Source organism: Schistocerca gregaria, chromosome 6, assembly GCF_023897955.1.
Source record: "Schistocerca gregaria isolate iqSchGreg1 chromosome 6, iqSchGreg1.2, whole genome shotgun sequence".
Lineage (NCBI taxonomy): Eukaryota > Metazoa > Arthropoda > Insecta > Orthoptera > Acrididae > Schistocerca > Schistocerca gregaria.
In genome coordinates this window covers 296,405,343-296,418,061 of record NC_064925.1, presented here as the reverse complement: position 1 = coordinate 296,418,061, position 12,719 = coordinate 296,405,343, and the positions used below count along the sequence as shown (strand labels likewise).

The 12,719-nt window shown below is 44.4% G+C and overlaps 2 non-coding genes across 2 annotated transcripts; both read right to left on the bottom strand.

Moving 5' to 3' along the window:
* Positions 1-8,795: 8,795 nt before the first annotated feature.
* Positions 8,796-8,872, bottom strand: Trnat-cgu (transfer RNA threonine (anticodon CGU)). The gene has a single exon. It is a non-coding gene; the product is annotated as a tRNA-Thr (tRNA).
* Positions 8,873-9,098: 226 nt separating this feature from the next.
* Trnas-uga (transfer RNA serine (anticodon UGA)) lies at positions 9,099-9,173 on the bottom strand. The gene has a single exon. It is a non-coding gene; the product is annotated as a tRNA-Ser (tRNA).
* Between the last annotated feature and the right edge of the window lie 3,546 nt (positions 9,174-12,719).

The window sequence follows — 12,719 nt, the reverse complement described above, 5'->3', positions numbered from 1 at the left end:
GTAATCAGCATGGCTTCAGAAAACATCGGTCTTGTGCAACGCAGCTAGCTCTATATTCGCACGAAGTAATGGCCGCTATCGACAGGGGATCTCAAGTTGATTCCGTATTTCTAGATTTCCGGAAAGCTTTTGACACCGTTCCTCACAAGCGACTTCTAATCAAGCTGCGGAGCTATGGGGTATCGTCTCAGTTGTGCGACTGGATTCGTGATTTCCTGTCAGGAAGGTCGCAGTTCGTAGTAATAGACGGCAAATCATCGAGTAAAACTGAAGTGATATCAGGTGTTCCCCAGGGAAGCGTCCTGGGACCTCTACTGTTCCTGATCTATATAAATGACCTGGGTGACAATCTGAGCAGTTCTCTTAGACTGTTCGCAGATGATGCTGTAATTTACCGTCTAGTAAGGTCATCCGAAGACCAGTATCAGCTGCAAAGCGATTTAGAAAAGATTGCTGTATGGTGTGTCAGGTGGCAGTTGACGCTAAATAACGAAAAGTGTGAGATGATCCACATGAGTTCCAAAAGAAATCCGTTGGAATTCGATTACTCGATAAATAGTACAATTCTCAAGGCTGTCAATTCAACTAAGTACCTGGGTGTTAAAATTACGAACAACTTCAGTTGGAATGACCACATAGATAATATTGTCGGGAAGGCGAGCCAAAGGTTGCGTTTCATTGGCAGGACACTTAGAAGATGCAACAAGTCCACTAAAGAGACAGCTTACACTACACTCGTTCGTCCTCTGTTAGAATATTGCTGCGCGGTGTGGGATCCTTACCAGGTGGGATTGACGGAGGACATCGAGAGTGTGCAAAGAAGGGCAGCTCGTTTTGTATTATAGCGTTGTAGGGGAGAGAGTGTGGCAGATATGATACACGAGTTGGGATGGAAGTCATTATAGCATAGACGTTTTTCGTCGCGGCGAGACCTTTTTACGAAATTTCTGTCACCAACTTTCTCTTCCGAATGCGAAAATATTTTGTTGAGCCCAACCTACATAGGTAGGAATGATCATCAAAATAAAATAAGAGAAATCAGAGCTCGAACAGAAAGGTTTAGGTGTTCGTTTTTCCCGCTCGCTGTTCGGGAGTGGAATAGTAGAGAGATAGTATGATTGTGGTTCGATGAACCCTCTGCGAAGCACTTAAATGTGAATTGCAGAGAAGTCATGTAGATGTCTGGAGATCGAAGACCGCCTCTATATAGATCAAGATGGATTAGCAAACAGAGATCCTACTAAACTCAGCCCACTCTGTGCCTCCATGAGATCCATAGAGCTGAGGAGAATGGCTCTCTGATTGATGCCATGTTCCTTCAGAAAAAGACTGCAGCAACATTAAACATGCCGCCCTTCGTTGGATTCCATTATGACTCCTCCCAAGAAGCTCAGAGCGGCATTTGCACTTCCTGCAATTCGTTTCATGTGGTTACTCCCAAATATTTCACGGTAGGCACAGTTTCTGGCGAGTTACATCAATAGTGTAGTTGTACTGTACAGGATTTCTTTTCATATGAATGCGCAGCATGTTACCTTTATTGATGTTCTGGGTCAACATTTTTCTTGGGGAGTTACCTTTTTGTTACTTAAGAGAGACGTATAGAATCCTACCTATTTACAAGCCTTGAATCCAGTCTCATATCTGGTCAGATACTCCCAGGTAACCTAGTATTTATATCACTAAATGACAGTGCGGGCGGGGTCAAATGCCTTTCTGGATCAAGGAACAGAGAACCAATCTAAGCGCCGTTGATTATGTCTCTATGGATATCATAGAAGGAACACAGCAACCTGAGTTTCGCAAGATCTCTGTCTGTGGAATCCATGTTGATGTTTATACACGTGATTTTCGTTCTCCAAAGACGTCATAAAACATGTTCCATGATTCTACAGCAAAGTGATGTCAGCGAAATAGGCCTACAGTTATATGCTTATGTCCTACAACCTTTCACGAAAACTGGAATGACATGTCCTTTCCCAGTCGCTATGCACCCTTCGTTGTTCCAGCGAACTACGATAAACTCCTGTTAGAAACGGTTCAAGATTTTCCGCATAATCTTTGTAGAATCTTATAGGTACCTCATCCGGTCGTGATGCCTTTCCACTGCTAAGTGACTGTATTTGCTTTTCTGTTCCGCTATCGGTTATCTATTTATCTACCATTTCCACTTTCATACTATGAGTGAAAGAGGTGGAGTAATTTCGGAAGATCGAATTCAATATCTCACCCACCTCCCTGCTATCTTTACTATCGATGCCAGTATGGTCACTGAATGACTTAGTGACTGAGGGTTTCGAACCTTCTTGAGATTTTTACTCAAATCAGTTCACAAAATTTTACTTTGATAGTAACTGAAAGTTTTTCTCATTGCTCCCCATACGCTCATTTTCACTTACATAAAGTTTTGTTTGTCAGCTGCGTTTTGACTTCTTTCACTCTGGGATGAAGCTCTCTTTCTTTACGTGGCAGTTTTATAATGCGACTATTAAACCACGGTGAGTGTTACCCATCCCAAATGATCTTGATCGGAGCACACATATCGAAGCATATTGAACGACGCTTTTGAATTTTTCGCATTTTGCTTTACATATTCGCGCTGAGCACCTAATATTTGATGATGACTACTGAGATACTCTGCAATTTGTATCCTGTCACTCTTGCTAAGCGAATATACACTGAGGGAGAAAAATCATATCACCGAAGATTTATTAACGTTGGGTAATGAAATTTCGGGAATACATCAGTCTGTTGTTGTTGTTGTGGTCTTTAGTCCAGAGACTGGTCTGATGCAGCTCTCCATGCTATTGCATCCTGAGCAAGCTTCTTCATCTCCAGGTAACTGCTGCAACCTACATCCTTCTGAATCTAATTAGTGTATTTATCCCTTGCTCTCCCTCTATGGTTTTTATCCTCCACCCTGCCCCCAATACTAAATTAGTAATCCCTTGATGCCTCAGAACATGTCCTACCAACCGATCCTTCTTTCTAGTCAAGTTGTACCACAAATTCGGCTTCTCTCCAATTCCATTCCGTACCTCCTCATCAGTTACGTGATCTATCCATCTAATGATCAGCATTCCTCTGTAGCATCACATTTCGAAAGCTTCTGTTCTCTTCTTGTCTAAACTAGTTATTGTCCATCTTTCACTTCCATACATGGCTACACTCCTTACAAATACTTTCAGAAATGAGTTTCTGACACTTAAATCTATACTTGATATTAACAAATTTCCCTTCGTCATAAATGCGTTTCTTACCATTGCCTGTCTACATATTACATCCCCCCTACTTAAACCATTTTGCTTCCCAAATAGCAAAACCCATCTACTACTTTAAGTGTCTCATTTCCTAATCTAATTCCCTCAGCAACACCTGATTTAATTCGACTACATTCCATTATCCCCGTTTTGCTTTTATTGATGTTCATCTCCTCCTTCGAAGACACTGTCCATTCCGTTCAGCTGCTCTTTCAGGAACTTTGCTATGTGTGACAGAATTACAATGTCATGGGCAAACCGCAAAGTTCTTTTTTCTTCTCTATGTATTTTAATTCTTACTCCAAGTTCTTCTGTTCCCTTTACTGCTTGCTCAATATACAGACTGAATAACATCAGGGATAGGCTACAACCCTGTTTCACTCCTTTCCCAACCACTACTTCCCTTCCATACCCCTCGACTCTTTTAACTGGCATCTGGTTTCTCTACAAATTGTAAATGGCCTTTTGCTTCCTGTATTTGACCCCTGCCACCTTCAGAATTTGAGAGGGAGCATTTCATTAACACTTGTCAAAAGCCTTCTCTATGTCTACAAAAGCTAATCAATCCTTATTCAATTTTCTAAGATAAGTCGTAAGGTCGGTATTGCCTCACGGTATTTCTACGGAATCCTATCTGACCCTTCCCGAGGTCGGCTTCTACGAGTTTTTCCACACGTGTTAGTATATTGCAGCCGTGACTTATTAAACTCATAGTTCTGTAATTTTCTCACTATCCCACCAGAAGGTAGAGTTTTATCAGGCCAGTAGTTCTACTGGAATGTTATGTACTCCCGGGGCCTTGTTTCGAATTAGGTCTTTCAGTACTCTGTCAAATTCTTCACGCAGTACCATATCATCAATTTCATGTCCATCTACGTCCTCTTCCATTTCCATAATATCGTACTCAGGTACATCGCCCTTGTATAGACACTTCCATCTTTCTGCTTTCCCATCTTTGCTTAGAACTGGTTTTTCATCTGATCTCTTGATATTCATACAAGTGTTTCTCTTTCCTTCAAAGGCATCTTTTAATTTTCCTATAGTCAGTATCTATTTTAACCCTAGTGATATATGCCTAACCATCTCTGCTTAGCCATTTTACACTTCCGGTCGATCTCATTTCTGAGACGTTTGTATTACTTTTTGCCTACTTCATTTACTGAATTTTTATATATTTTTTCCTTTAATCAGTTAAGTTCAATATCTCTTCTGTTACGCAAGGATTTCTACTAGCCTTCGTCATTTTACCTACTTGATCTTCTGTCGCCCTCACTATTTCATCTCTGAAAGCTACCCATCCTTCTTCTACTGTATTTCGTTCCCCTGTTCTTCCCAATCGTTCCCTAATGCTCTCTCTGAAACTCTTTACAACCTCCAGTTCTTTCAGTGTATACAGATCCCATATCCTTACATTCTCACCTTTTCGCAGTTTCTTTACTTTTAATCTACAGTTTATCACCAATAGATTTTGATCAGAGTCCACATCTGCCCCCGAAAAGTCTTACAATTTAAAACCTGGTTCCTAAATCTCTGTCTTGCCGTTATACAATCTATCTGAAAGCTTCCAGCTTCTCCAGGCCTCTTCCACGTATACAACCTTCTTTCATGATTTTTATACCTACTGTTAGCTATGATTAACTTATGCTCCGTACAAAATTCTACCAGGCGGCTTCCTCTTTCTTTCCATGTTCGCCTATTACTTTTCCTTCTCTTCCTTTTCCTTCTATCGAACTACAATCCCCCATGACTATTATCTTTTCGTTTCCCTTGACTATCTGAATAATTTCTTTTTTGTCATCCTACATTTCTTCAATCTCTTCCTCATCTGCGGTGGTAGTTGGCATGTAAACTTGTACTACTGTGGTAGACGTGGGCTTCGTGTCTGCCTTGGCTACAATAATGCGTTAAATTTTCTGTTTGTAGCAGCTTACCTGTGCTTCTGTTTTTTTATTCATTATTAAACCTAATCCAGCATTACCCCTATTTCTTTTGGTATTTATAGCCCTGTATTCACCTGACAAGAAGTATTGCTTCTTCTGGCACCGAACTTAACTAATTCCCACCATATCTAAACATTAACCTATCCATTTTCGTTTTAAAATTCTCTAAACTACCTACCCGATTAGGAGATCTGATAGAACGCCAGTTTTCTTTCTCCTGATAACGACATCCTCTAGAGTAGTTCCCGCCGGAGATTCGAATGGGGGACTATTTTACCTCAAAATATGTTACCCAAGAGGACGCCATCATGATTTAATCATACAGTAAAGCTGCATGCCCTCGGGAAAAATTACGGCTGTAGTTTTTCCTTACTTTCAACCGTACGCAGTACCAGCACAGCAAGGCCGTTTTGGTTGGTGTTAAAAGGCCAGATCAGTCAATCATGCAGACTGTTGCTCCTGCAACTACAGAAAACGCTGCTGCCCCTCTTCAAGAACCACACGTTTGTCTGGTATATCACCAGATACCATTCCGCTGTGATTGTACCTACGGTGCGGCTATCTGTCTCGGTGAGGCACTCAAAGCTGCCCACCAGCGGCAAGTTCTATGGTTCAAATGGCTCTAAGCACTATGGGACTTAACATCTGAGGTCGTTAGTCCCCTAGACTTAGAAGTACTTAATCCTAACTAACGTAAGGACATCACATACATCCATTCCCCAGGCAGGATTCGAACCTGCGACCGCAGCAGCAGCGCAGTTCCGGACTGAAGCGCCTAGAACTTTGAAAGATCACAGATTATTGTAAGCGCGAAATAAACCATCGCATGTGTGAACTGCAGGGACATTAATAACCGGTGTAGCCGCCAAAATCTTTAATGCAAGCATGCAGGGTGGCTGCACTATGTTGAGCAGGTGCCGGGTGCCAGTTTGAGGGATGAAGCACTGCGCCAGTGCCGTGGTCGGTCAGTACAGGGACGGTTAATGCTGCTTGTGGCTGACGCTGGAGTTATTATCCGATGATGTCCCGTATGTGCTCGACTGGAGACAGATCTGGTTATCGAGCAGTCCAAGGCTACATATCATTCTGTGGAGCATTTTGGGTTACATCAGCGGCATGTGAGCGAGTGTTATTCCTGTGGAAATACCCCCAAAAATGCTTTTCACGAGTGGCAGCACAACTGGACGAATCTCAAGCTTAACGTACAGATTTGCCGTCAGGGTGCATAGGATAATCAAGAGAGTGCTCCTGCTGTCATACGAAATCGCATTCGAGATCGCAACTTAGTATGTAGCTCCAGTGTGTCTATGCCGCAGACAGGTTGGTTTCGGGCACTCAACTGGCCTTCTTCTAACGAAAACAAGGCCGTCACTGGCATCGAGGCAGAACCAGCTTTCATCATAAAACACAACAGACCTCCACCCTCCTTTCCAATGAGCTCTCACTTGATACCACTGAAGTCACAAATGGCAGTGGTTTGGGATCAGTGGAATGTGCGCTACACGGAGTCTGGCTCGTAGCTGTCCTTGAAGTAACCTATTTGTAACATTTCGCTCTGTCACTGTAATGACATCTGCTACTCAAAGTGCTACTGCAGATGCAGCATAATGCGCCAGAGCCATACCCCGAACACGTTGGTCTTCCCTCTCGGTAGTGCAAATAAATGATTCATATGATTCCGATAACTATGGGACATAACCTCGGAGGTCATCAGTCCCCTAGAACTTAGAACTACTTTAACCTAACTAACCTAAGGACATCACACACATCCATTACCGAGGCAGGGTGCGAACCTGCGACCGTAGCGGTCCCGCGGTTCCAGACTCAAGCGCCTAGAACCGCTCAGCCACTCCGTCCGGCTCGACAGTGCAACGTTGCTATCCAGAACCCAATCTCGTTGCGATCGTACACTCTGGTGAGCATCGCTGCCAGCAGTAATGTACAGTGGCTACATTCTTGCCAAGTCCTTCTGCAGTATCGCAGGACGAGCATCCAGCTTCTTGCAGCCCTATTACAACACCCATTCAAACTGAGAGAGTTATTGATAATGGCGTCTTTGTCTCCTTAAAGAAATTATTAACTAACATCAACTGCCCATGTCCATTATTAAAGGTAACTAACACTCAGGGCCGTTAGAGTGTGTATTTACAGCAACCGTGATTTGCATCCTCACATCAGCGGTACTAGAGCCACTCTTATACGACTGGAGCGAAATCTGAATAGACCTCTTCTTCCATGTGTAGAAACTCGGCTACCAACTTTCACTCATGTCGCACAACTTCTTATTGGTGTTACGATTTTTTTTCGAATATCAGTTTATTTTCCTATCTTTCTTAACATTTCTTGTAAAACCCATGGCAATAGTACGTATTACAGTCTTCTCATCACTGGTTGCTTCTTCTACGTTAACTGATTCGGTAAGTCAGGTCTGCTTGTTCTAGGTGGTCCCTACTATCTGCTAGAAGTAATTTTCGGAGAAGACATTCAGAATCCATGTTAATGGCACTAAGTGTGACAGCATGACTCTCCCAATCTGTACCCGATAAACTGATGTCGCCTCCCATTAGAAAGGTACGTTCAGGATAATTACTAACGATAGTCTACAAATTCTCTCTGAAGTGCTCTACTTCTGCTGGCGGTCTTTAAAAGCATCCGATTTCCATTTTTGACCGACCTTCGAAACGTAATTTCACCCGAATAAGTTCACATATATCATTCATGATGACCTCGCTAGATACTATCGAATTGTTTACTGTACTAAATACGCCAACACCATTGGCGTCTAGTCTATCCCTATGATAAATATTCCTCTCTGAACTTAGGATTTCGTTGCTGTTCACTTCCGGTTTCAACCAACTTTCTGTTCCTAATTCCATTTGAGCCTTATACCCTTCAATAAGAGACACTAATTCTGAATGCTTCTGAAGTTTACTATATCATATTAACATTTTCTATATAGGATCTGCGAGAACAAGCATTCTCTGAAATCACTGCAGGTGCTTTAACTTCTCATGAAATTATTGCCACTGTACGACAAATGCTTGAAGAAGATCGACGGATATCTTATGAATTTATTTGCCCTTAATTTGGCATTGGTATGAGCAGAATCTAAGACATTTTACATCAACAGTTACAAGTGAGAAAAGTTTACCATCTATGGATTCCACATAAACTGACTCCCGATGAAACGCAAAACAAAGGCACATAAATTGCCGCAGAAATTCTGTGGAAAATTTTTTTGGCGGCACTTCAGATAAAGTTTGGAATATCGTTACTTGCGATGAATCTTGGAGTTTTGTTATGATTCTGAAAAGGAAAGTCAGTCGGCTCAACAGGACCTAAGGCAACCAGAAAACCGACGCATTCGCTGAGTTCATAAAAAGATCGCTTTTTTTTCGTTGGTCCATATTGTTACTACACCACTAGAAGATGCATATATCTTTTCTGCCGACTGGTGTAAACACGTCTGTTTAAACGGGATTTTTTGAAAAAGTTTACGAAAACCGTCAAAAGCAAAAATAATTTTACACACGTCAACATATAGTCGTATACAATCAAAATAACTTTTTCATGAAACTTCCTGGCAGATTAAAACTGCGTGCCCGACCGAGACTCGAACTCGGGACCTTTGCCTTACGCGGGCAAGTGCTCTACCAACTGAGCTACCGAAGCACGACTCATGCCCGGTACTCACAGTTTTACTTCTGCCAGTATCCGTCTCCTACCTTCCAAACTTTACAGAAGCTCTTCCGCGAACCTTGCAGAACTAGCACTCCTGAAAGAAAGGATACTGCGGAGACATGGCTTAGCCACAGCCTGGGGGATGTTTCCAGAATGAGATTTTCACTCTGCAGCGGAGTGTGCGCTGATATGAAACTTCCTGGCAGATTAAAACTGTGTGCCCGACCGAGACTCGAACTCGGGACCTTTGCCTTTCACGGGCAAGTGCTCTACCAACTGAGCTACCGAAGCACGACTCACGCCCGGTACTCACAGCTTTACTTCTGCCAGTATCCCTCTCCTACCTTCCAAACTTTACAGAAACTCTTCTGCGAACCTTGCAGAACTAACACTCCTGAAAGAAAGGATACTGCGGAGACATGGCTTAGCCACAGCCTGGGGGATGCTTCCAGAATGAGATTTTCACTCTGCAGCGGAGTGTGCGCTGATATGAAACTTCCTGGCAGATTAAAACTGTGTGCTCTACCAACTGAGCTACCGAAGCACGACTCATGCCCGGTACTCACAGCTTTACTTCTGCCAGTATCCGTCTCCTACCTTCCAAACTTTACAGAAGCTCTTCTGCGAACCTTGCAGAACTAGCACTCCTGAAAGAAAGGATACTGCGGAGACATGGCTTAGCCACAGCCTGGGGGATGTTTCCAGAATGAGATTTTCACTCTGCAGCGGAGTGTGCGCTGATATGAAACTTCCTGGCAGATTAAAACTGTGTGCCCGACCGAGACTCGAACTAGGGACCTTTGCCTTTCGCGGGCAAGTGCTCTACCTACTGAGCTACCGAAGCACGACTCACGCCCGGTACTCACAGCTTTACTTCTGCCAGTATCCGTCTCCTACCTTCCAAACTTTACAGAAGCTCTTCTGCGAACCTTGCAGAACTAGCACTCCTGAAAGAAAGGATACTGCGGAGACATGGCTTAGCCACAGCCTGGGGGATGTTTCCAGAATGAGATTTTCACTCTGCAGCGGAGTGTGCGCTGATATGAAACTTCCTGGCAGATTAAAACTGTGTGCCCGACCGAGACTCGAACTCGGGACCTTTGCCTTTCGCGGGCAAGTGCTCTACCAACTTTTTTTTTTTTTATAGTACAAAATTTATTTTTTAAGACAAATGAGATTCAATTACAAAATAGTACACAAAAAACAACTTATTGTTAAAAGTCTTACAAAGCTTCACCTTTGTGGTGCAGAACATAACAATTAAGCTCAAATTTTACACTTCAAATGGAAAATAAAAATATTACAAAAAAAGAAAAGAAAAAAAATCAGTCTGTGCATAAAACAACCTCCCATCTTTTTGGTTACTTTCATGGAAATGCGATGACAAAGCCACAAAACTGAAGTTGTACTAAGGCACTTATGCAAATAACATGTACAGAAATATGTCAATGAATACTTAAAGAAAAGGGTGTTTCTACACACACTAATTATCAAGCTCAACAAAAATATAATCACAGCCTACAATGCTTATTTCACAAACTACTAACTACATTTTTTTTGAGAATGCATAAAAAAAACAAGGCAGCCATGCGCAAAAAGTTGCCAATAAAGTGAACTAAAAAGGGCCATCTTGCTCGCCGCGGTCACATTGCTAGGCGGGCGGCCAGGAACGGGCGGTCGTCATTGCATTGGACATCACCAGCCACCAATCGTTGGAGCGCCCGGGGCCGCTGCACACAGTCAGAGACTGTTTCTGTTACCATAGGGGAATCGTGGAAAGATCACATCTACAATTTAATGTCTTCTCACACCCGGCACACCCCAGCTGGGTGGTGGGTCCATGAATGACGAACCCAAATAGTTCGCAAAAAGGTTCCGGTAATCCTGTCTGTTCGTGAAGACCAGAAACTCGTCGATCATATAGTACCATAAATCGAGGACGTCTTTGTCTCCATCGCGGTATATGTAGTGTATCGCCATTCCTCGTACCCAATTAACCGCATTCATCCGGGTCATAGGGAAATAGACAGCGTCGGGATGAAAGAGTTCTTGGGGTAAAATCGAAACGTAGGGGCGGCGGAGCAGGAAAGCCAGGATCTGGCGGATCAGTTTCCAGCACTCACGCGCGGGGCCACAGTTCAGTCTATGTTCGTCCGTGTCTAACGTCGTGCAACGGGGGCACACAGGGTCGTCAATTAGGTGAATGGCATGCAGCCGTTGTCGGGTTGGAAGTTTCTCGTTAACGACCACATACCACGTCGACCGCACGAAAGTAGACAGGAACGGCGCGTGGATGGCTCGCCATACTCGTGGCCAGTCGACCGTAGGGTGGCGCCGTACAATGTCGTTATCCGGAGTCCAGTGCTGGAGAGCACTATAATAAGTCTTCGCTGTCGGATTCCGTGTCTCCGATATAACCCGCAACACATAGCTATGCTCTACGAAAAACGTTCTAATGTGTGACAGCGAGGGCGATAAATGTCCAACTGGTACCGGTGGGTACAGCGTACGTGGGGCCACTTCTTCAGTCAGTAGGCCTGGGAGACTGGCTGGTGGTGAAAGCCAGAGTCGCCTCATGGAACGGAGATACAGTGCCAGCGCTCTGTGCTTGACGTGAGTGAGTCCAACACCGCCTTTGTCGAAGGGTAAAGTAAGCGTAACAAAACGGATCTTGAAAACAGCACCATCGTTCACCACGTGTCCAAACACTGCCTGTATCCTGGAAGCCATCGTGTCCGTTATCGGCAGTACATGGGCGTAATGGTTAAGGTGAGAAGCCATGTACACATTAACGTATTGGGCGCGTTGCAAAATGTTCAATGATCTGAATTTATTGAGACGAGTCTCTAAACGGAGTCGTCGTAAAACCATACGATACGTAAAGGCCGCCGTGCGTTGTATTTGTCGATGGAGTGATATCCCTAAACACTTGAGCATCGGGACCTTTGTCAGAGGTACGGCCAGACCTGCAGGCATTCCTCGTCCTACCTCCATGTAGCGTGATTTCCGAAGGTTGAGCACACTGCCTGCCACCGCCCCATACTGGTGGAGCCAGGAAAACGCCGTGTGTATTTCGTCACCAGACCGTGCTAAGAACATCACATCGTCGGCGTATGCACCACATCGAAAGGTTACGGAACGGAGGGTAAGTCCTTCTAAGCGTCGCCGTAGTCCGTGAAGAGCTGGTTCGAGGGCAACGGCGAAGAGCATGGCAGAAAGAGGACAACCCTGCCGGACGGACCTGTTGACACGGACGGGGGCGGACCGACAGCCGTTGATCATAATCCTCGTGACAGCCCCATGGATCAATCGAAGCACAACAGACGTCGTCAGACGCGGGACACCGATGTGTTCCATAACAGCACGCAGGAAACCATGGTTAACGCGGTCGAAAGCATGGTCGAAGTCCAGCGCAACAAGAGCGCCTTGGAGGCGGCAAGTTTGCATGAGCGCCACCACGTCTCTATAGGTGCTTAAAGTCGTAAACACATTAGTGTCGCCCCCGAGGCAGGTTTGATCAGTGTGAATGGCCGCCATTACCGTAGGTTTGAGCCTCTCACGGAGCATGCGTGTCAACAGCTTATAGTCAGTGTTTAGCATTGTCAACGGGCGAAAATCAAGAGGGCGACGACCTCCGCCGGGTTTGGGCACAGGGATCAAGAGACCCTCAGTAAAGTCAGATGGTACCTGAAAATCGGCGTCCAGGAGTTCACTGTACATCCTGACCCACATTGGGCCCATGAGATCAAAGAACCGCTTGTAAAATTCAAGAGGGAGGCCGTCAGGGCCAGGCGTTTTGTTGGGAGAGCCACGCAACAGAGCCTCTCGCAGTTCTTCC